Below are 21,581 nucleotides of genomic sequence, written 5' to 3'. Positions count from 1 at the left end.
GACCACCAAGAAGAGGATGAAAACCATTTGTGCCTTACTGAATATGCATGACGTTCATTAGGAAAACGCCCACTATCTAGTGCACTCGTCCTAAAAAAGTAATTTCCATAAACAATTAGGTAAGTCAAGTCTACCAAACTTTGTGCACTCTGTTTCCAAAACTAGAATCTATAGCAAACAAAAAACTGTATGGAGATGAAATGTTTCATTTATGAGAAAATTTGCAGAACATCGGCCAAATTCCATCTAGCTCAATCTTCTCCCACTACCAGCCACTTAGGCTTCCTCTCCCTACCATATTTGATAGTGAGCGGAAACGCCAACCGGATGTCTCACATTTATACATCCGGTGAAATATCTGTTTATCTGGTATAGACAAAGAGGAGGGCGGCATGAGAGGGCGTAACATTTCTAGGGTTTTCTCATAAAGTTTATACTTTTAGGCTGCAGTTGCATGATATACAATGTAGCTATTTTTTATAATTTTGTAATTAATCAAGTCATTGAAATATTTGTTTGGGCGATTTCCAACGATCAAGCTTGCTATCGAAATGTTTCAGTGTAAAAAAAGGGGGGGGGGGTGATTCATACCCGAATACCCCAACCAAGGAGCAACTTCCAAAGAAGCTGAGAAGTGAACCATCACTGAGCCAGCTACAGGACAACATTGTCCGCATCCTCACGGCTAAAATCAAAGAGCGCAGATGACGTCATGGACTTGGGGAAAAAGAACACTGTCAGCATCGTTAACCTGAAGAAAGCGATTGATTTCATTGCTGAGGAAGTAAATACTCTGAAGCAGCAGAACGCAACATTTAAAACTCAGGTTGCAAAGCAGGAGAAGAAACTCACTGAAATGGAGTCAAAGGAAAACGAGACTGACCGGTATAGTCGGAGATGGAATTTTAAAATTTATGGAATCGCAGAAAGATCTGACGAGAACATCAAAGCAAAAGTGACGGACATTTGCAGGGCAGTCAGGAGACATTCTGAACCTTGTTTGAAGTCAGTAGGTCACATGACCAAGGAGCTATTGAAAAGCAAATGGTAAAAAAGTTTGTACTTTGTTTACACTCCCTAGCTAATTCAACTAGGAATACAAAATGCTGCTCTCATTTCCACGTTTATTGGCTTTGCAAAGCGAATTACGGTCCAAATCGTGAAAATAAGACCTGTGCAATGTTGTGTACATTCTTTCCAACATCATGACACTTATTTGGAGTCTGTGGCTCAAGTGGTTGGAAAGCGCGAATATCCGTTGAATATCCAACCTGAAACTGCCTTTACCTCGGTCCACCACGACCTGAGATTAATCTCCAGGACAGCGAGATATCTGACATGGAAAAGTGCAAAGAAAAATTACTATTTAAAGAACAAGAACCTGAGGTTCAAGGAGGACATGACAGCATTCGACGAAGAAGCTCGGAATCAATGATGGAGAGAGCAAGGAAAGAGGGGGAAAGTGCATACTTTGCGGGAGCCAAGGCTTTTGTTAATGGAAGGGAAATTCGCGCTGACGCCTAGCTTGATGACTACTGGATTTACCAAGTGAGTTGTGCAGGACTGATTTTTATTTGCAACTAATAAAACGTTTTATTTCTTGAGGAAAAAGCATTATTTGTGTGAGCCAAGCTTTTATTTTTAAAGCTATGGCAGGGAAATGTGCACTGACACTTTATGTTAGCTTGATGGCTATTCGTTTTACCAGTCTATGGCGCAATGTTATTTGCAATTGTATAAAAATATGTATACTTTAGGTCTACCACCCGTGTGGTGCAAATGACTGTTTTTATTTGCAACTAGTACGAACGTTTCATTTTGTGAGAACCCGGTTCATGTGAACGTATAAAAGTTTAATATTCTTCATATAGTCACTGTGATAGTAAAATGTTAATTTCTGTATTATCTATTAATGCCAGGGTTATCCGTCATATTTTGAAAAGGAAATATTTATTTTTGTATTGTAAGAGTGCCGACTTTTATTTAATTAAAAAAACTCATGCCTGTTCCACAGATACTGCGTTTTGGAAGTGGCAAGGGTGAATGATATTTGGCTTTTATTTGGTACCAATCGGTCAGCAGGTGTCGCTATTTAAAAGGCAATTTAAAGAGTCATATACTGAGACATGAAGCAGATAATGCAGGGATTTGGATTATGCTATTGGTAGATGTCATCCATATTCAATTCATTGTTGTAAATACTTATGCTACCAATAACAAGTCAAGTAACTGTATTTTATTTAGAGACATCGAGAGGAAAATAAAATTGTCTAAATTTCCATTGGCAAAAGTAATATAGGGTGGAGATTTTAATACAGTATTACATGATGATCTAGATAGATGGCCTCCTAAGGATAGCAATTCTGTTTGAGATAAGGAATATATGTCTAAGGTTAGGTGTTCTAGATATTTGGAGACATAAGAACCCAGATAAGATTATGTTTACATGGAGTACCAAAGATATATCTATACAATCCCGTATTGATTTCTGGCTGATATCTGAATCTGACAAGGTTGATACAGTCTCAATTGAACCATTGATTTTAACCGACCACAAAGGGATTTCAATAAAGATAAATATGCATGGTTTGTCAACCAAAAAAGTTAGTAAAGGTTACTGGAAAATGAATAAGACTTTACTAGAGAATTAAGTATTTAAGAAGGAAGTACAGTTGAAGTCGGAAGTTTACATACACTTAGGTTGGAGTCATTCAAACTCATTTTTCAACCACTCTAGTTTTGGCAAAACTATAGTTTTGGCAAGTCGGTTACTACATCTACTTTGTGCATGACACAAGTAATTTGACACAATTGTTTACAGACAGATTATTTCACTTAATCACAATTCCAGTGGGTCAGAAGTTTACATACACTAAGTTGACTGTGCCTTTAAACAGCTTGGAAAATTCCAGAAAATGTCATGGCTTTAGAAGCTTCTGATAGGCTAATTGACATCATTTGAGTCAATTGGAGGTGTACCTGTGTATGTATTTCAAGGCCTACCTTCAAACTCAGTGCCTACCTTCAAACTCAGTGCCTCTTTGCTTGACATCATGGGAAAATCAAAAATCAGCCAAGACCTCAGAAAAAAAATCTGTACAAACAATAGTATGCAAGTATAAACACCATGGGGACCACGCAGCCGTCATACCGCTCAGGAAGGAGACGCGTTCTCTAGAGATGAACATACTTTGGTGCGAAAAGTGCAAATCAATCCCAGAACAACAGCAAAAGGACCTTGTGAAGATGCTGGAGGAAACGGGTACAAAAGTTATGTCCACAGTAAAACGAGTCCTATATCGACATAACCTGAAAGGCTGCTCAGCAAGGAAGAAGCCACTGCTCCAAACCGCCATTCAAAAAGCCAGACTACCGTTTGTAACTGCACTTGGGGACAAAGATCGTACTTTTTGGAGAAATGTCCTCTGGTCTGATGAAACAAAAATAGAACTGTTTGGCCATAATGACCATTATTATGTTTGGAGGAAAAGGGGGAGCCTTGCAAGCCGAAGAACACCATCCCAACTGTGAAGCACGGGGGGGTGGCAGCATCATGTTGTGGTGGTGCTTTGCTGCAGGAGGGACTGGTGCACTTAACAAAATAGATGGAATCATGAGGGAGGAAAATAATGTGGATATATTGAAACAACATCTCAAGACATCAGTCAGAAAGTTAAAGCTTGGTCGCAAACGGGTCTTCCAAATGGACAATGACCCCAAGCATACATTTAAAGTTGTGGCAAATGGCTTAAGGACAACAAAGTCAAGGTATTGGAGTGGCCATTACAAAGCCCTGACCTCAATCCTATAGAAGATTTCTGGGAAGAACTGAAAAAGCGTGTGGGAGCAAGGAGGCCTACAACCTGACTCATTTACACCAGCTCTGTCAGGAGGAATGGGCCAAAGTTCACCCAACTTATTGTGGAAAGCTTGTGGAAGGCTACCCAAAACATTTGACCCAAGTTAATTAAACAATTTAAAGGCAATGCTACCAAATACCAATTGAGTGTATGTAAACTTCTGACCCACTGGGAATGTGATGAAAGAAATAAAAGCTGAAATAAATCATTTTCTCTACTATTATTCTGACATTTCACATTCTTAAAATAAAGTGGTGATCCTAACTGACCTAAGACAGGGATTGTTTTATTAAATATCAGGAATTGTGAAAATCTGAGTTTAAATGTATTTGGCTAAGGTGTATGTAAACTTATGACTTCAACTCTATATTACAGTTGAAGTCGGGAGTTTACATACACATAGGTTGGAGTCATTAAAACTTGTTTTTCAACCACTCCACAAATTTCTGTTAACAAACTATAGCTTTGGCAAGTCGGTTAGGACATCTACTTTGTGCATGACACAAGTCATTTTTCCAATTTTTTTTACAGACATATTATTTCACTTATAATTCACTGTATCACAATTCCGGTGGTTCAGAAGTTTACATACACTAAGTTGACTGTGCCTTTAAACAGCTTGGAAAATTCCAGAAAATGATGTCATGGCTTTAGAAGCTTCTGATATAGAAGCTAATTTACATAATTTGAGTCAATTTGAGGTGTACCTGTGGATGTATTTCAAGGCTTACCTTCAAACTCAGTGCCTCTTTGCTTGACATCATGGGAAAATGAAAAGAAATCAGCCAAGACCTCAGAAAAAGAATTGGAGACCTCCACAATTCTGGTTCATCCTTGGGAGCAATTTCCAAATGCCTGAAGGTACCACGTTCTGAAATAATCTATCTGTAAACAATTGTTGGAAAAATTACGTGTCATGCACAAAGTAGATGTCCTAACCGTCTTGCCAAAACTATAGTTTGTTAACAAGAAATTTGTGGAGTGGATGAAAAACGAGTTTTAATGACTCCAACCTATGTGTATGTAAACTTCCAACTTCAACTGTCCATTCATACCATTCTCCAAGTGGAAACATTGTTTGGAGAGCTCACAAACTGCCTCAACAATTATTCATTTACCCGTTTACTGTCAATTTCTTCATTGTCTTTGTTTGGAGAGCATGTATATGGTTTCTCCGTCATATTTAATGTTGTGTGATATATACCTCAATATAGATGGTATGTAAACTTCCGACTTCAACTGTATATTTCACCAAACATTGTAATATTAATGTGGGACTATGTTGGGATTAACAGTAACATCACTGACGAATATATTTCTCACGGGGTATTGATAAACATTTTACACAATGAAACGAATAGTGCTAACGAATTGGTGAGAGTCAGTGGAGAGAGATGTGCATATTGCTTATCTTCGCTAGACACCCCTCCCACTGATTCTGGTCTCTACATTTTACATTATGCTTGAGACACGTTCCTCACACATAAGCAGTAATCTCAAAACATTGTCAGGACGTAGACCCCCCAGCAGTGACACAACTTCTGTGCCACACCCAGGAACATTTTGCGGTGCAGTTATTTTCTCTCCAAGCCCAGAGAAAGGGTCAGAGCACACCCTCTCCTCTCCAGGCTCCGGAGAGAGCTCGCTCATAATCAACTCAGTGTTAGTCGGGATAAAAACCTCACACACCCCATAATAGGGCAGACACTCTTGCAGTGCGCCCCCAATAGGAACAGCAGAGGAGCAGGAAGGAGACAGTTCGGCCTCCAACACGACCTCCTCACCAGAGTACAGAGGGAGGCGTATCACATTATTCACTTACCACAGAGATGAGAAGCATTTATTCCAGCTTTTTATGGAAACCCAAAGGATTGATACCACCAAGTGGCTTTCCATAGCCACCCTCCTACACACACACCGCAGCGCGCTCTGTCCATTGTGCTGACACAGCGCAGAGGAGATACAGATTTGTTTTGCGCCAACCTGTCACTCAATCATTTGAACTTTTTTGCTATTTTTATAAAGAACATCGGACGGGGCCCAAGTTTGAACTGATGGGGCTAAGCCCTCCCAGAGTGCAAAGAACCTTGGCGTGACCCTGGACAACATCCTGTCATTCTCTGCAAACAACAAATCAGTAACTCACTCCTGCAAATTCATGCTCTACAACACCTGTAGAGTATGACCTTTCTTCACAGTGCAGGTCCTAATTCAGGCACTTGTCATCTGCCATCTAGACTACTGCAGCTCTTTGTGGCTGGGCTCCCCACTTGTGCCATCAACCCCTGCAACTTATCCAGAATGCCGTAGTCCACCTGGTGTTCAACCTTCCTAAGTTCTCACACTCTACAGTCCATGCTCACATCCTCTTCAAGACCCTGGTGCTTGCTTACGGGCAGCAAGGGAAACTGCCCCTTCAGACTATGTTCATACCCTACATCCCAACCCGAGCAGCCTGTTCCGCCACCTCTGGTCTCTTGGCTCTCCCAGCTCTACGGGAGGGCAACTCCCGCTCAGCCAGTCAAAGTTCTTCTTATAAAAAATAATAATTTTCTTATTTAAAAAAAAAGCAAGCAATGCATTAGTAGTAGTACGGTGGCTAGGAAAAACTCCTTAGAAAGAGAGGAACCAGGCTCTGAGGGGTGAACAGTCCTCTTCTGGCTGTGCCGGGTGGAGATTACAATAGTACAAGGCCAGATTGTTCTTCAAGATGTTCATAGATGACCAGCAGGGTTTGAAGAGTATCTTAAATGACTCTCACATGGCACCCCCCAACACCCCCCTCCCCACCCCATATAATTTTTTGGTTCATGGATTCTCAATTCGACTACAAACCCACCACTGGTATGCGTGGCCGAAGAGCTCTATTTTCATGTCATCTGACCCAATGCACTGGTTCCAATCCACGTGCCAATACTGTTTAGCAAACTTCCGGCGTTTGCATTTGTTGGGTTACATGAAAATAAAGCTCTTTGGCCACACAAAACCAGTAATGGGTTTGGCGTTAATGACAATGCATGAGCAGAAAAGAACCCATACCTGCTGTACAATATGGTGGTGGATTTTCTATGTTATGGGGCTATTTTGCTTCCGTTGGTCCTGAACATTACCCAGTATCAGAACATTTTAGCCAAAAACCTGCTTGCCTCTGCCAAGAGGCTGAAACTTGGCTGCAAGTGGATCTTCCAGCAACACAATAACCCCAAGCACACATCAAAATCCACAAAGAAATAGTTAATTGGCTACGAAATCAACATTTTGCAATGGCCATCTCAGTCTCCAGAATTGAAACCCATTGAAAACCCGGGTTTCAATTCTGTCCATAAGCGCAAACAAATGATATCAAGAATCTGGAAGGATTCTATATGGAGGAATGGTCTAAGAACCCTCCAAAGTGTTCATAAACACATAAAACATTTTAGAAAAAGGATTTGTGTCATTATCCTTGCAAGGTGAGGTATTGAAAACAGGGGTGTCAATAATTTTGACCTACACTACCGGTCAAAAGTTTTAAAACACCTACTCATTGTTTTTTTTCTTAATTTTACTATTTTCTACATTGTAGAATAATAGTGAAGACATCAAAACTATGAAATAACACATATGGAATCATGTCGTAACCAAAAAAAGTGTTAAACAAATCAAAATATATTTGAGATTCTTCAAATAGCCACCCTTTGCCTTGATGACAGCTTTGCACACTCTTGGCATTCTCTCAACCAGCTTCAGCTGGAATATTCTTCCAACAGTCTTGAAGGAGTTTCCACATATGCTGAGCACTGTTGGCTGCTTTTTCTTCACTGTCATCTCAATTTGGTTGTGGTCGGGGGATTGTGGAGGCCAGGTCATCTGATGCAGCACTCCATCACTCTCCTTGGTAAAATAGCCCTTACACAGCCTGGAGGTTTGTTGGGTCATTGTCCTGTTGAAAAACTCATGATAGTCCCAATAAGCCCAAACCAGATGGGATGGTGTATCGCTGCAGAATGCTGTGGTAGCCAGGCTGGTTGTGTGCCTTGAATTCTAAATAAATCACAGAGAGTGTCACCAGCAAAGCTCCCCCACACCATAACACCTCCCCCTCCATGCTTTACAGTGGGAAATACACATCCGTTCACCCACACCGCGTCTCATAAAGACATGGCGGTAGAACCAAAAATCTCCATTGGACTCCAGACCAAACAACTTTTTTCCATCAGTCTAATGTCCATTGCTCGTGTTTATTGGCCCAAGCAAGTCTCTTCTTATTATTGGTGTCCTTTAGTAGTGGTTTCTTTGCAGCAATTCAACAATGAAGGCCTGATTTAAACAGTCTTCTTTGAGCAGTTGATGTTGAGATGTGTCTGTTACTTGAACTCTTTGAAGCATTTATTTTGGCTGCAATTTCGGGGAACTGCTAACTCTAATGAACTTATCCTCTGCAGCAAAGGTAACTCTGGGTCTTCCATTCCTGTGGCGGTCCTCGTGAGAGCCAGTTTCATCATGGCGCTTGATGGTTTTGCGACTGCACTTGAAGGAACTTTCAAAGTTCTTGACCTTCATGTCTTAAAGTAATGATGGACTGTCTTTTCTCTTTGTTTATTTGAGCTGTTCTTGCTATAACAAGAACAGCCTTGCTTTTAACAAGGCGCACCTGTTAACTGAATGCATGCCAGGTGACTACCTCATGAAGCTGGTTGAGAGAATGCTAAGAGTGTGCAAAATTGTCAAGACAAAGGGTGGCTATTTGAAGAATCTCAAATATACGCTGCTCAAAAAATAAAGGGAACACTTAAACAACACAATGTAACTCCAAGTCAATCACACTAATGTGAAATCAAACTGCTCCACTTAGGAAGCAACACTGATTGACAATAAATTTCACATGCTGTTGTGCAAATGGAATAGACAACAGGTGGAAATTATAGGAATTAGCAAGACACCCCCAATAAAGGAGTGGTTCTGCAGGTGGTGACCACAGACCACTTCTCAGTTCCTATGCTTCCTGGCTGATGTTTTGGTCACTTTTGAATGCTGGCGGTGCTTTCACTCTAGTGGTAGTATGAGACGGAGTCTACAACCCACACAAGTGGCTCAGGTAGTGCAGCTCATCCAGGATGGCACATCAATGCGAGCTGTGGCAAGAAGGTTTGCTGTGTCTGTCAGCGTAGTGTCCAGAGCATGGAGGCGCTACCAGGAGACAGGCCAGTACATCAGGAGACGTGGAGGAGGCCGTAGGAGGGCAACAACCCAGCAGCAGGACCGCTACCTCCGCCTTTGTGCAAGGAGGAGCAGGAGGAGCACTGCCAGAGCCCTGCAAAATGACCTCCAGCAGGCCACAAATGTGCCTATGTCTGCTCAAACGGTCAGAAACAGACTCCATGAGGGTGGTATGAGGGCCCGACGTCCACAGGTGGGGGTTGTGCTTACAGCCCAACACCATGCAGGACGTTTGGCATTTGCCAGAGAACACCAAGATTGGCAAATTCGCCACTGGCTCCCTGTGCGCTTCACAGATGAAAGCAGGTTCACACTGAGCACATGTGACAGACGTGACAGAATCTGGAGACGCCGTGGAGAACGTTCTGCTGCCTGCAACATCCTCCAGCATGACCGGTTTGGCGGTGGGTCAGTCATGGTGTGGGGTGGCATTTCTTTGGGGGCCGCACAGCCCTCCATTTGCTCGCCAGAGGTAGCCTGACTGCCATTAGGTACCGAGATGAGATCCTCAGACCCCTTGTGAGACCATATGCTGGTGCGGTTGGCCCTGGGTTCCTCCTAATGCAAGACCAATGCTAGACCTCATGTGGCTGGAGTGTGTCAGCAGTTCCTGCAAGAGGAAGGCATTGATGCTATGGACTGGCTCGCCCGTTCCCCAGACCTGGATCCAATTGAGCACATCTGGGACATCATGTCTCGCTCCATCACCAACGCCACGTTGCACCACAGACTGTCCAGGAGGTTGGCGGATGCTTTAGTCCAGGTCTGGGAGGAGATCCCTCAGGAGACCATCCGCCACCTCATCAGGAGCATGCCCAGGCGTTGTAGGGAGGTCATACAGGCACGTGGAGGCCACACACACTACTGAGCCTCATTTTGACTTGTTTAAGGACATTACATCAAAGTTGGATCAGCCTGTAGTGTGGTTTTCCACTTTAATTTGAGTGCTGACTCCAAATCCAGACCTCCATGGGTTGATAAATTGGCTTTCCATTGATTATTTTTGTGTGATTTTGTTGTCAGCACATTCAACTATGTAAAGAAAAAAGTATTTAATAAGATTATTTCTTTCATTCAGATCTAGGATGTGTTGTTTAAGTGTTCCCTTTATTTTTTTGAGCAGTATATTCAAAAGGACGTAAGCAAGACCTGTTTGTCGAAGGATGTGACTTTTTTATTTAGCTATAGTATCAGAGACTCCAACTATCAAAGTTTAGTGAATAAAACAAACCCAAACATGCATTGAAATTGGGCAATAGATGAAAGGACAAATTAGAAAAACCTGAAAGTTTATGTTTTTTTCAGTTAGCACATCTTTTCAATCAAGGACTATGTAAAATATTAACTACGATGATCCTTCAAAGCCTATGGTTGAAAGAAGAAAAAACATTGTAATAAGTGCTTATAGATAATAACATGCATATGAGCAGAAGCCGTAATTGACAGCTATACAGTTTAATGTAAGATAGCCATATTCCTCATGATGAATTCTCCTCTCCCAAAACTCACTGTATAAAATAGTTTATCTACAACAGGGTTGGAACCAAAATTATTTTCCAATTGTATGAACAGAAACCATATTTTTTTTGTTCCATTCCAGTGTTCCAACTAGCATTATAAAGGTTCTGAACCGGGTTAGAACCCCCAAAAGTAACGGTTCATATAATTCCCTTTCGTAGAATTTTTTGAACCTGTGAAATCAACATAGTTTTTATATTTAGCTCATTATTTTACTCTACCAATCAGCACGGATAGAGCAGATTGCTATGGAATGTGTAAGCTACTGTTTATATGTTTAATTGGTTAGAGATGTTGCATCTGAGATTTCACAGGTGGGGAGGAGAGAGAGAGAGAGGGGGGTGGACATGGAGGGTGCATGGTTTGAAGCGCTAACCTTATGACATGATGTTAATTAGAGTGTGTTTAGGCTATACTACAGTACCATCATAAGTTCACTGAATTACAGAATTACACTACCGGTCAAAACATTTTAGAACAGCTACTCATTCAAGGATTTTTCTTTATTTTACAATTTTCTACATTGTACAATAATAATGAAGACTTCAAAACTATGAAATAACACATTATGGACTCATGTAGTAACCAAAAAAGGGTTAAACAAATCAAAATATATTTTATATTGAGATTCTTAAAATAGCCACCTTGATGACAGCTTTGCACCCTGTTGGGATTCTCTGAACCAGCTTCACCTGGAATGCTTTTCCCAACAGTCTTGAAGGAGTTCCCACTATGCTGAGCACTTATTGGCTGCTTTTCCTTCACTCTGCAGTCCAACTCATCCCAAACCATCTCAATTTGGTTGAGGTCAGGAGATTGTGGAGGCCAGGTCATCTGATGCAGCACTCCATCACTCTCCTTCTTGGGTAAAATAGCCCTTGCACAGCCTGGAGGTGTGTTGGGTCCATTGTCAAAATGATAGTACACTAAGCGCAAACCAGATGGGATGGCATATCGCTGCAGAATGCTGTGATAGCCAAGTGGTTAAGTGTGCCTGAATTCTAATAAATCACTACCAGTGTCACCAGCAAAGCACCCCAAACCATAACACCTCCTCCAGCATATTTTACGGTGGGGAATATACAATGCGGAAATCATCCGTTCACCCACACCTCGTCTCACAAAGACACCGCAGTTGGAACCAAAAATCTCCAATTTGGACTGCAGACCAAAGGACAGATTTCCACCAGTCTAATGTCCTTTGTTTGTGTTTCTTGGCCCAAGCATTGTACCTTCTTATTGGTGTACTTTAGTAGTAGTTCTTTGCAGGAAATTCGACCATGAAGGCCTGATTCACACAGTCTCCGCTGAACAGTTGATGTTGAGATTTGTCTGTTACTTGAACTCTGAAGCATTTATTTGGGTTGCAATATCTGAGGCTGGTAACTCTAATGCACTTCTCCTCTGCAGCAGAGGTAACTCAGGGTCTTCCATTCCTGTGTCGGTCCTCATGAGAGAGAGCCAGTTTCATGATAGCGCTTGGTTTTTGCGGACTGCACTTGAAGAAACTTTCAAAGTTCTTGAAATGTTCCGTATTGACTGACTTCAGTATTGAAGTAATGATGGACTGTCATTTCTCTGCTTCTTGAGCTCTTGGTCTTTTACCAAATAGGGCTATCTTCTGTATACCTCCCCTACCTTGTCACAACACAACTGATTTTCTCAAACGCAATTAAATTCAATGGGCTAGCGTCCCACCTGCGGGACACCAGCCAGTGAAATATCAGGGCGGCAAATTCAAAACAACATGTCATAATTCAACTTTCTCAAAACATACAACTATTTTACACCATTTAAAAATACACTTCTCCTTGATGTAACCACATTGTCCCAATGTCAAAAAGGCTTTACAGCAAAAAGCAAAACATTAGATTATATTAGGAGAGTACATAGACAAAAATAATCACACAGCCATTTTCCAAGCAAGGACATGTGTCAATAAAACCCAAAACACAGCTAAATGAAGCACTAACCTTTGACGATCTTCATCAGATGACACTCCTAGGACATTATGTTACTACAATACATGTATGTTTTGTTCGATTAAGTTCATATTTATATCCAAAAACAGCATTTTACATTGGCGCGTGATGTTCAGAAAATGTATTCCCACCAAAACGTCCGGTGAATGTGCACATCAATTTACAAAAATACTCATCATAAACGTTGACCAAATATATAACAATTATTTAAAGAATTATATATAGACTTGGATGCAACCGCTGTGTCAGATTTTAAAATAGCTTTACGGAGAGAAGCACATTTTTTCAATATTCTGAGGTACATAGCTCAGCCATCACGGTGAGCTATTCAGACACCCGCCAAGTTCGGGGCAACCTAAACTCAGAATTAGTATTAGAAATATTCTCTTACCTTTGCTGATCTTCGTCAGAATGCACTCCCAGGACTGCTCCTTCCACAAGAAATGTTGTTTTTGTTCCAAATAATCCATATTTATGTACAAATACCATCCTATTTTGTTCGTGCGTACAGATCACTTATCCAAAGGCATAACGCGCGAGCGCGGAACGAAAACTCAAAATGTCAATTACCGTACTTAGAAGCATGTCAAACACTGTTTAAAATCAATCTTTATGGTATTTTTAACGTAGAATTGCGATAATATTCCAACCGGACAATAGCATATTCATTCAAGAAGAAAAAGAAGGAACGGCGTGACCGCGCATATCCAATCCCTTGTTGCCAGGCAGACCACTCAGTAACTGAGCTCCTATACTCTGCCCAGGACAGGAGAAGCCTCAAACATTTTCTGAAGGCTTTAGACAGCCAATGGAAGCCTTAGAAGTGCAATGTCCCCCACAGACACTGTAGCTTCGATAGAGATCAAAAGAACTACAATTCTCAGACTTTCCACTTCCTGCTTGAATATTTCTCAGGTTTTGCCTGCAAAATGTGTTCTGTTATACTCACAGACCCATTCAAACAGTTTTAGAAACTTCAGTGTTTTCTATCCAAAATAATATGCATATTCTAGTAACCTGTTTAAATTGGGTACGTTTTTTCATCCGGCCGTGAAAATACTGCCCCCTAGCCCAGACAGGTTAAGAAGGAAAGAAATTCCACAAATTAACTTTAAGAAGCACACCTGTTAATTGAAATGCATTCCAGGTGACTACCTCATAAAGCTGGTTGAGAGATGCCAAGAGTGTGCAAGGTTGTCATCAAGGCGAAGGGTGGGCTATTTGAAGAATCTCAAATATATTTTGATTTGTTAACCTTTCTGGATCGTTTCAGGACGCTAGTGTCCCACCTCGCCAACAGCCAGTGAATTGCAGGGCGCCAAATTCAAACAACAGAAATCTCATAATTAAAATTCCTCAAACATACAAGTATTACACACCATTTTAAAGATAAACGTCTTGTTAATCCAGCCACAGTGTCCGATTTCAAAAAGGGCTTTACGGCGAAAGCACACCATGCGATTATGTTAGGTCAGCGCCTAGCCACAGAAAACCATATAGCCATTTTCCAACCAAAGGAGAGGTGTCACAAAAGTCAGAAATAGCGTTAAAATTAATCACTTACCTTTGATCTTCATCTGATGGCACTCCCAGGTCTTCATGTTTGACAATAAATGTTTGTTTTGTTCGATAAAGTTAATCTTTATGTCCAAATACCTCCTTTTTGTTTGCGCGTTTAGTCAAGTAATACAAATGCACAAAGCGCGACCACAATGTCCAGAAGAAAAGTCAAAACAGTTCCATTAACGTTAGTAGAAACATGTCAAACGATGTATATAATCAATCTTTAGGATGTTTTATCATAATCTTCAATAATATTCCCACCGGACAATTCCGTTGTCATTAGAAAGGAAAGACAACGATCGTCGCGCTCACGTGCGAGACTAAACTAATGTCTTTCAGCTTGACACTTGTTGAAACAGCTCTTATTCGATCCCCTTTCACAATACAAGCCTGAAACAACTTCTAAAGACTGTTGACATCTACTGGAAGCCTTAGGAAGTGCAATCTGACCTCACAGACACAGGATATTGGATAGGCAATCACTTAAAAAAAACTACAAACCTCAGATTTCCCACTTCCTGGTGGATTTGTCTCAGGTGTTTGCCTGCCATATGAGTTATGTTATAATCACAGACATTATTTTAACAGTTTTGGAAACTTTTGTGTTTCTATCCAAATCTATGCATATCCTAGCTTCTGGGCCTGAGTAACAGGCAATTTACTCTGGGCACGCTTTTCATCCAAACTTCCCAATGCTGCCCCCTATCCCAATGAAGTTAAACACTTTTTTGGTGACTATATTTACATTTTAGTCATTAGCAGACTAACGCCCTGGCCACAGAGAGGGGTTTTTGTTCTTTATTTTTGGTTAGGCCAGGGTGTTACATTGGGTGGGCGTTCTATGTTCTTTTTCTATGTTTTTGTATTGGGCCGTGTGTGTGGCTCCCAATCAGGCACAGCTGAAGCTCATGTTGCTGATGGGAGTCACACATATGGAGCATGTTTTTCCTTGGGTTTGTGGTAATTGTTTTCTGTTTAGTGTGTTCCTTACAGAACTGTTGCAAGTCGTTTTTTTGGTTTCTTTGTATAGGTTCGTTGATTCATTAAAACCTTTTATGATGAAACACTAACTCCGCTGCACCTTGGTCTCTCTCTCACGCAGCCCTTACACAGACGCTCTTATCCAGAGCGACTTACAGTAGTGAATACATACTTTCATTTCATGCATTTTTTTTTGTACTGGCCCCCCGTGGGAATCGAACCCACAACCCTGGTGTTGCACACAATGCTCTACCAACTGAGCCACAGGGAAGCACATATGATTCCATATGTTTATTTCATAGTTTTGATGTCTTCACTATTATTCTACAATGTAGAAAATTGTAAAAATATAGAAAAAACCCTTGAATGAGTAGGTGTTCTAAAACTTTTACTGTAATGTATATGCTCAACATAAGATATTTTTGTAACAAGAAATACGATTATTTACCGGTTTTCAAGATTTGAAAACAAGATTTAAAAATAATGGTTCTGTTCCAGGACACTTTTGTTCCTGGTTGTTTCTGTTCCTTGAAAAATTGTTATTTTCCAATTGTCTGTTCTGACCAGTACCAACCCCTGATCTACAGTGTACAGTACATATAGTTTTCATAAGAGTACTGTGTTACAGACTTTGGTCTAATGCAGCCAGATGCATACAAATTGTATATACAGAACTGTTCATATCTTTATTTTGCATACTGTATCTAAAGATCACAGCTAAACAAACTCAGAATGGGGTGTACATGTTGTTGTTGTACATGTTGTTTGTGAAACCTAAAAAAGTAAAACAAGCAACAAATGAATCTACAGTAACAAGCTACTCACTGGAGTTTGGCACCTATGAGCTATTTAAGACAATCGTACAGGGCTCAGCCCCACCAAGTGTTGTCTACCAACAAGTTGGCAGTTCTAGTTGATTACGGGCTTAGCCTGACAACCCCCCCTCCTTGCTTCTGTCCATCATGGAGACACTCAGTGTGTGGCTGGAATGGTGCCAGCACTGTGAGAGTCCGTTTTAAACTCCTCCCATCATTGCTGTACCTCTGCTGGATTATCCTCGCCTGCCACCAACACACACACACACACACACACACACACACACACACAGTTAAATACATTCAATTTGTATAGCTACATTTTGCTTACAGGCTCCACCCCAGACTATAACCTACACGCTCCTAGTCTTTACCCGCTATTCCAAATCACATCCCACAATACTATTGAATAGTTAAAAAGAATTCTAAACTTTAGTAGCATAGAAAGTAAGAGTTCTGTAGTCCCTCTCTTTTGTTTGAAGTTGGCTCTGGGAAAAATAAACAGATTCTATTATTAAGTCCCCTGGAATGCCCTTTTGGTTCTCACTTCTCTTGGCTGGAAATGGGTTTAAGTGGTTCTCACCTGCTGCCTGGGCCTCTCCGGGGTCTTCATCAGGGTAACTAAGGTCATTGGGGGGCCAGCGGAGCTCGCCACTCTCCACTTCACCGCTCTCAGTGGGCTCCACCAAGATGGAGGGAAGCCGTTTGGACAGCTTGGGGAAACGTTCGTGGGAGTCCGGAAAGATCTGGAAACACAATCACGTCAGCGTCACCAAAACAAGAGGGGAAAATCTGGTAACCAGGGTAAGGGGTTGGGGTGAATTCCACTGAATTGAAAACTGAATTGCTGGTAAACCCAACCCTGCTTGTAATATGTGACATTGATCCAAATAGTATCAGGTTGACCCTAGATTCTATGGTCAGTTTCTGTTTATTGCAACTTTCTTGGCATCCAACAAATGTGTAATTTTACCAAGTAGTCTCCAGGGCTCGAAACACATTCCAGAACCAGACAGTATGGATAATCACAACCACTAGATGATGCTCTGTGAGAGAGGTACTTTTTGTTGCCTCATAGATGTCTAGTGACTTAAATGGAAATTAAAGACATAATTATACAGTGCATTCGGAAAGTATTCAGATTCCCTTTACTTTTTCCACATTTTGTTATGTGACAGGCTAGTTCTAAACTGGATAAATCATTTTTCTCCAATCTACCACACAATACCCCATAATGACAAAGCAAAAATAGTTTTTAGAAATAAAATGTAAAACTGGAATATCACATTTACATAAATATTCAGACCCTTTACTCAGTACTTTGTTGAAGTACCTTTGGCAGTGATTACAGCCTCAAGTCTTCTTGGTATGACGGTACAAGCTTGGCACACCTGTATTTGGATAGTTTCTCCCATCTTCTCTGCGGATCCTCTCAAGCTCTGTCAAGTTGGATGGGGAGCGTTACCACACAGCTATTTTTAAGTCTCTCCAGAGATGTTCGATCAGGTTCAGGTCCAGGCTCTAGCTGGTCCATTCAAGGACATTCAGAGACTTGTCCCAAAGCCAGTCCTGCATATTTACCAGGTCGGTTTCGGGATTGTCGCACTCAGGACACAGCACAACTTGCGGTGAATCCGTCCAGCATGTCCTGCAGCTGTTCGCCTCGTGGGACCCATTGACGATGAAGCGGTCCGTTTTTTGGCGTCAAACTGGGTCTGAGCACCCACTCACAACCAAAAAATTTGGTGGGATCTGGACAGGGAGACGAGAAAGACATCGTTTGAGTTTAGCTATGTTAAAGCCTTCCTATCCGATCATAGGTTTTGAGAGAGGGGGTTATATGTTCTTCTAATATTCATAGCCAATAGGCTCTCACACTTTCCTAAAGACAAAAGGGGGTCCACCACATCAAGATGATTCCTGCTCCCATGCCATCAGTGTTGAGATCAGGCGACATGCCACAATCCAAAATGAATGCAAAAGTGCCATATAATTTGATTCACTTTGAGGTTGAGGCATTTCACTTTGAGCCCAATCTACACAACTAATGTGGACTCATCTTGTCAGACTACTTGAGGCCTGAAAACATCCAACTATGATTGAGTGTGAAGTCCCTTTCATACTATCTTTACAGGTGACTGGGCACAATGGAGAGGCCAGGGAAAGAGCGCAATTTACAAGTACTGACAAATATTCCAAACTGTTCACAATCACAACCTTGTGAAATGGATGCCAATTTAGTGGGTCAGACAGTGCCCAACAGGCACTGAGCTGGGGAAGGGGGTATACTCACACGTGGGAGGCCTATTCAGAGACTTGGCAACGTCGGTCATGTTGACTATGACAGTCTTTATCCAATTCCCCTTGCCTTCCACCTGGAGGATGGGGGGGGGACATCTTTCAAACTGTTTCACAGTGGTTCACATTCTAAACAGCGTAATAACCTTTCCACTCAATGTGCCAACTAAGATGCTCCTCATGTGCAAGACGAACGCCCAAAGCAGAGGGGGGTCACTTTCATTTAAGTACAACATTTGAGAAAAATCACATTAAATCTAAGCATCTTTGAGTGGAAAGTATTTCTTGTAAAGTCTTTCAGAGGAACATTTATTTCAGTGTTGTTTCAAGAACAAGTTTCCCTCAGGCTATACATGGCCTTCCCTTGAGCAATTAATGGATTGGTTAGGTCTCCGCCATAGTGACTTCAATGCATTTCAGTGCTCAATGAGGAAGAGACAAAGGGAATGAAGCTCTGTGACCATTGGGACATCCCTCGGCCCCCCGACACTAGTTGAGCTCTGGACACTGAACAACCCTCATGATGACCACCACACTGTTCAAGGTAAAGGTTCCCCATAACCACAGGTCTAGGATCAGATCCTGACCCCCAAATCCTAAATATGAGGGGGATGACTGACTCCAGACAACCACAACCCGTACTCACCTTGGCGATTATACGGGGCATCTGTAGCGGTTAGAACTGGTCCAACACGCTGCGGTTGACGTTAACAGACATGATGGCTGGCCGCGGGCTTTATCAGTACGACAGGAGATCTTGGACTGAAAATTTTTGGTATCCTCTGTCTGGCGAAGAGGGGATGACATAAACGACTGGAAGAGGGTTCGGGCTCGGACATGAAAAAGGTCTTGCCACTGAGGCTGCAAGTGCCGCGCTTGTAGGCTAAGTTCCCCGCACACAGGTTCCAACAGCTGCGCAACAGCTCTGAGAAGAGAGGGGAAGACTTAAAATCGATGGAAGGCATTACAGGAAAGAATGAATGTTAGTATAAAGTATGATTGGACATTGCTTTCTCGTGTCAGACTGGCACAAGACACGAGTCCCTAGGCCCTATGGGCTTCCCACCCTTGCATAAGGTCACTTATGTCACCTGCTAAATGGCAGTGCCACTGCATTTACATTTGTTGTATCCCATTATACTGGTTATTACTGAAAGACTCATTACTTCATTTCTAAACTTGAGAAGTACGAATAGGCCTAATTGTCAAATCAGACCAATAATCATTAAAGTCCCTTGGCAGGTTGACAGTCACCACAATGTACAAGATCACATTTGCAGAGTAATAACTAGTCCACATACAGTGGTGTAATGTGGTCAGGTATGCCATTGCAGCTTCCTACCTATGTAACACTAAACATGTGGCAATGCACAGGAGAATTCCAGAAAACATATTGCATATAAATCATCCAAAAGCCAGTGGACTAAAAATAAATTAAGACAACCAGCACATGTTAATTGCACCATTGCTACGAAAACATTAATTGTCAATATAGCTACACATCACTATAAATCATCACACATGTAATGTAGCCGATAATTGGGTTGACATAAAAACACACCAGGCCTCAATTGTGCAATGAGCAATGTGCTGCAGAGTGCGTCATACAGTGAAGCAGTGCGCGGGGGAGAAAGACGCCATCTTTGGTCCACATAGGAGGCGCATTCACTATACAAACAGGTTTGAAATAATTAAATACGTACTGACACAGAGCAGTAGGGATTAAAGTATAAGTGAGGTTAAATACCTTTCCCATCCGTCGCTCCTTTCGGTCCGGTACTCACCGTTTTCGCAAAACAAAGACATAAACACACCGCTGGTCGCCCAGGCAGAGACGCAATAAAGTGTTGTGAGGATGAGCAGTAATGTTGTAGTGGAGACCGAGCCGCACTGCAACGGTGCCGAAAGAGTAGTCCGACTTTACGATGGGGGGGGAGCCCACAAAGAAAACTCGAGACGCCCAAAAATGGGGTATCTGTAACGAACAATCAAACAAGTACTAGAACTTATAAAATGACAGCGAAAGCTGACATCAGTACTGTAGTAATAATAGCTAGCAACGAATATGCATAGAAAAGCTGGCAACGTATTAACGTTAGCTACCTAAAAAGGATTCAAGTTGATCTGCTCTGTTACGTTTGAACATTTGCAGATTAATAGAAATCTGTAATCTAGCTAGCCAACTTGATTTTAAAACTTGCTTGGACTCACCTCCAGAACGTTCTCACATAGGTGCTTGCAACGCCACAATAATGTGCTGTCAATCTACACGAGCTCCGCCACTATTCCCGCCCATTTTGACGACGTCATCAAATCAGCGAACTTTAGCGACATTAGCGGCTCCTTAAAGTATGGGTAAACATGTTCTACTAACATAGACCACATCATGTCGTTTCCGACGGGAGGCAAGTGGGCCAAGTAGGCATGGCTGGTTGTCTACTTGAAAGGCCAACCAATCAGAATTTGGGTTTAATACTTTTTATGGAAAAGTTTGATCTTATATGGAGAGAGAGATTTCCGAGCCGACATATCATTCACTTGGAGTAACAAAACAGGTTCCAGACAATCCAGAATAGATTTTTGGCTTATATCCAAATGTATCGATAGTGAGTGTGTTACTCAAATATTTGTACTACTCCCCTCACAGACCATAGGGCCATTTACATTGATATCAAAATATTTACCCCTGATACTAACCTTGGTAGAGCATCCTACTGGAAGCTAAATAGCTCGTTATTAAATAATGATATAGTTAAGTTTGAGTTAAAGATCTGCTTTCACACTTTTGGGAAAGGGCTTGTGAAGAAAAATCTTATTGCAAGAATGGGAACTCTTTAAATTTGAGGTGTCCAAATAACTTAGAAAATATGGTATTAATGTTGCTAAGACCAGAAGAGCTGAGGAGGAAAAGGTGATCATTATTAAGATAACTTCCCTTTCTCAGAGGTCCCCAGCCGGCCTCTCAGGGGAGGAGAAGATGAAACTGATTGAGTTACAAAATAAACGGGATAATATATATAGATTAAAAGCTGAAGGAGCCTTTATTAGATCTAGGAAAAAATGTATTGAGGAGGGACAACGAAATTCACCCTATTTCTATTTCTTTAGACTTGAGAAATTTCAATGTACAAATAACACTATCCATAGTTAAACATTGATGGGTGTTATTACAGATGACCAAAAATGAATCGCTAAATACTGTAGAAATGTTTACAGAAAATTGTATAGCTCTACGTACTGTCAGGAATCCACAGATATGTTTTATGACTCACTGCATAATGTTCACTCTATCAGTGAAATAGAATCTAAACAGTGTGATGAACCCATCAAAGTTGAAGAGATTATAGAGTCTATCAAACATCTAA

General features: G+C 41.4%; 2 long non-coding RNA genes and 1 pseudogene across 2 annotated transcripts; all 3 read right to left on the bottom strand.

Moving 5' to 3' along the window:
- Positions 1-15,763: 15,763 nt before the first annotated feature.
- On the bottom strand, positions 15,764-16,665 carry LOC115202371 (uncharacterized). The gene is made up of 2 exons (XR_003879965.1): positions 16,502-16,665; positions 15,764-16,164 (listed from the first exon to the last, which is right to left on the bottom strand). It is a non-coding gene; the product is annotated as an uncharacterized LOC115202371 (long non-coding RNA).
- Positions 16,666-17,524: 859 nt separating this feature from the next.
- LOC115202263 (eukaryotic translation initiation factor 5-like) lies at positions 17,525-18,963 on the bottom strand (annotated as a pseudogene).
- A 22-nt stretch (positions 18,964-18,985) lies between these two features.
- Positions 18,986-20,526, bottom strand: LOC115202329 (uncharacterized). The gene is made up of 3 exons (XR_003879944.1): positions 20,428-20,526; positions 20,001-20,191; positions 18,986-19,141 (listed from the first exon to the last, which is right to left on the bottom strand). It is a non-coding gene; the product is annotated as an uncharacterized LOC115202329 (long non-coding RNA).
- Between the last annotated feature and the right edge of the window lie 1,055 nt (positions 20,527-21,581).

Source organism: Salmo trutta, chromosome 1 (genome assembly GCF_901001165.1).
Source record: "Salmo trutta chromosome 1, fSalTru1.1, whole genome shotgun sequence".
Classification (NCBI taxonomy): domain Eukaryota; kingdom Metazoa; phylum Chordata; class Actinopteri; order Salmoniformes; family Salmonidae; genus Salmo; species Salmo trutta.
This window is presented reverse-complemented; position numbering and strand designations above follow the sequence as displayed.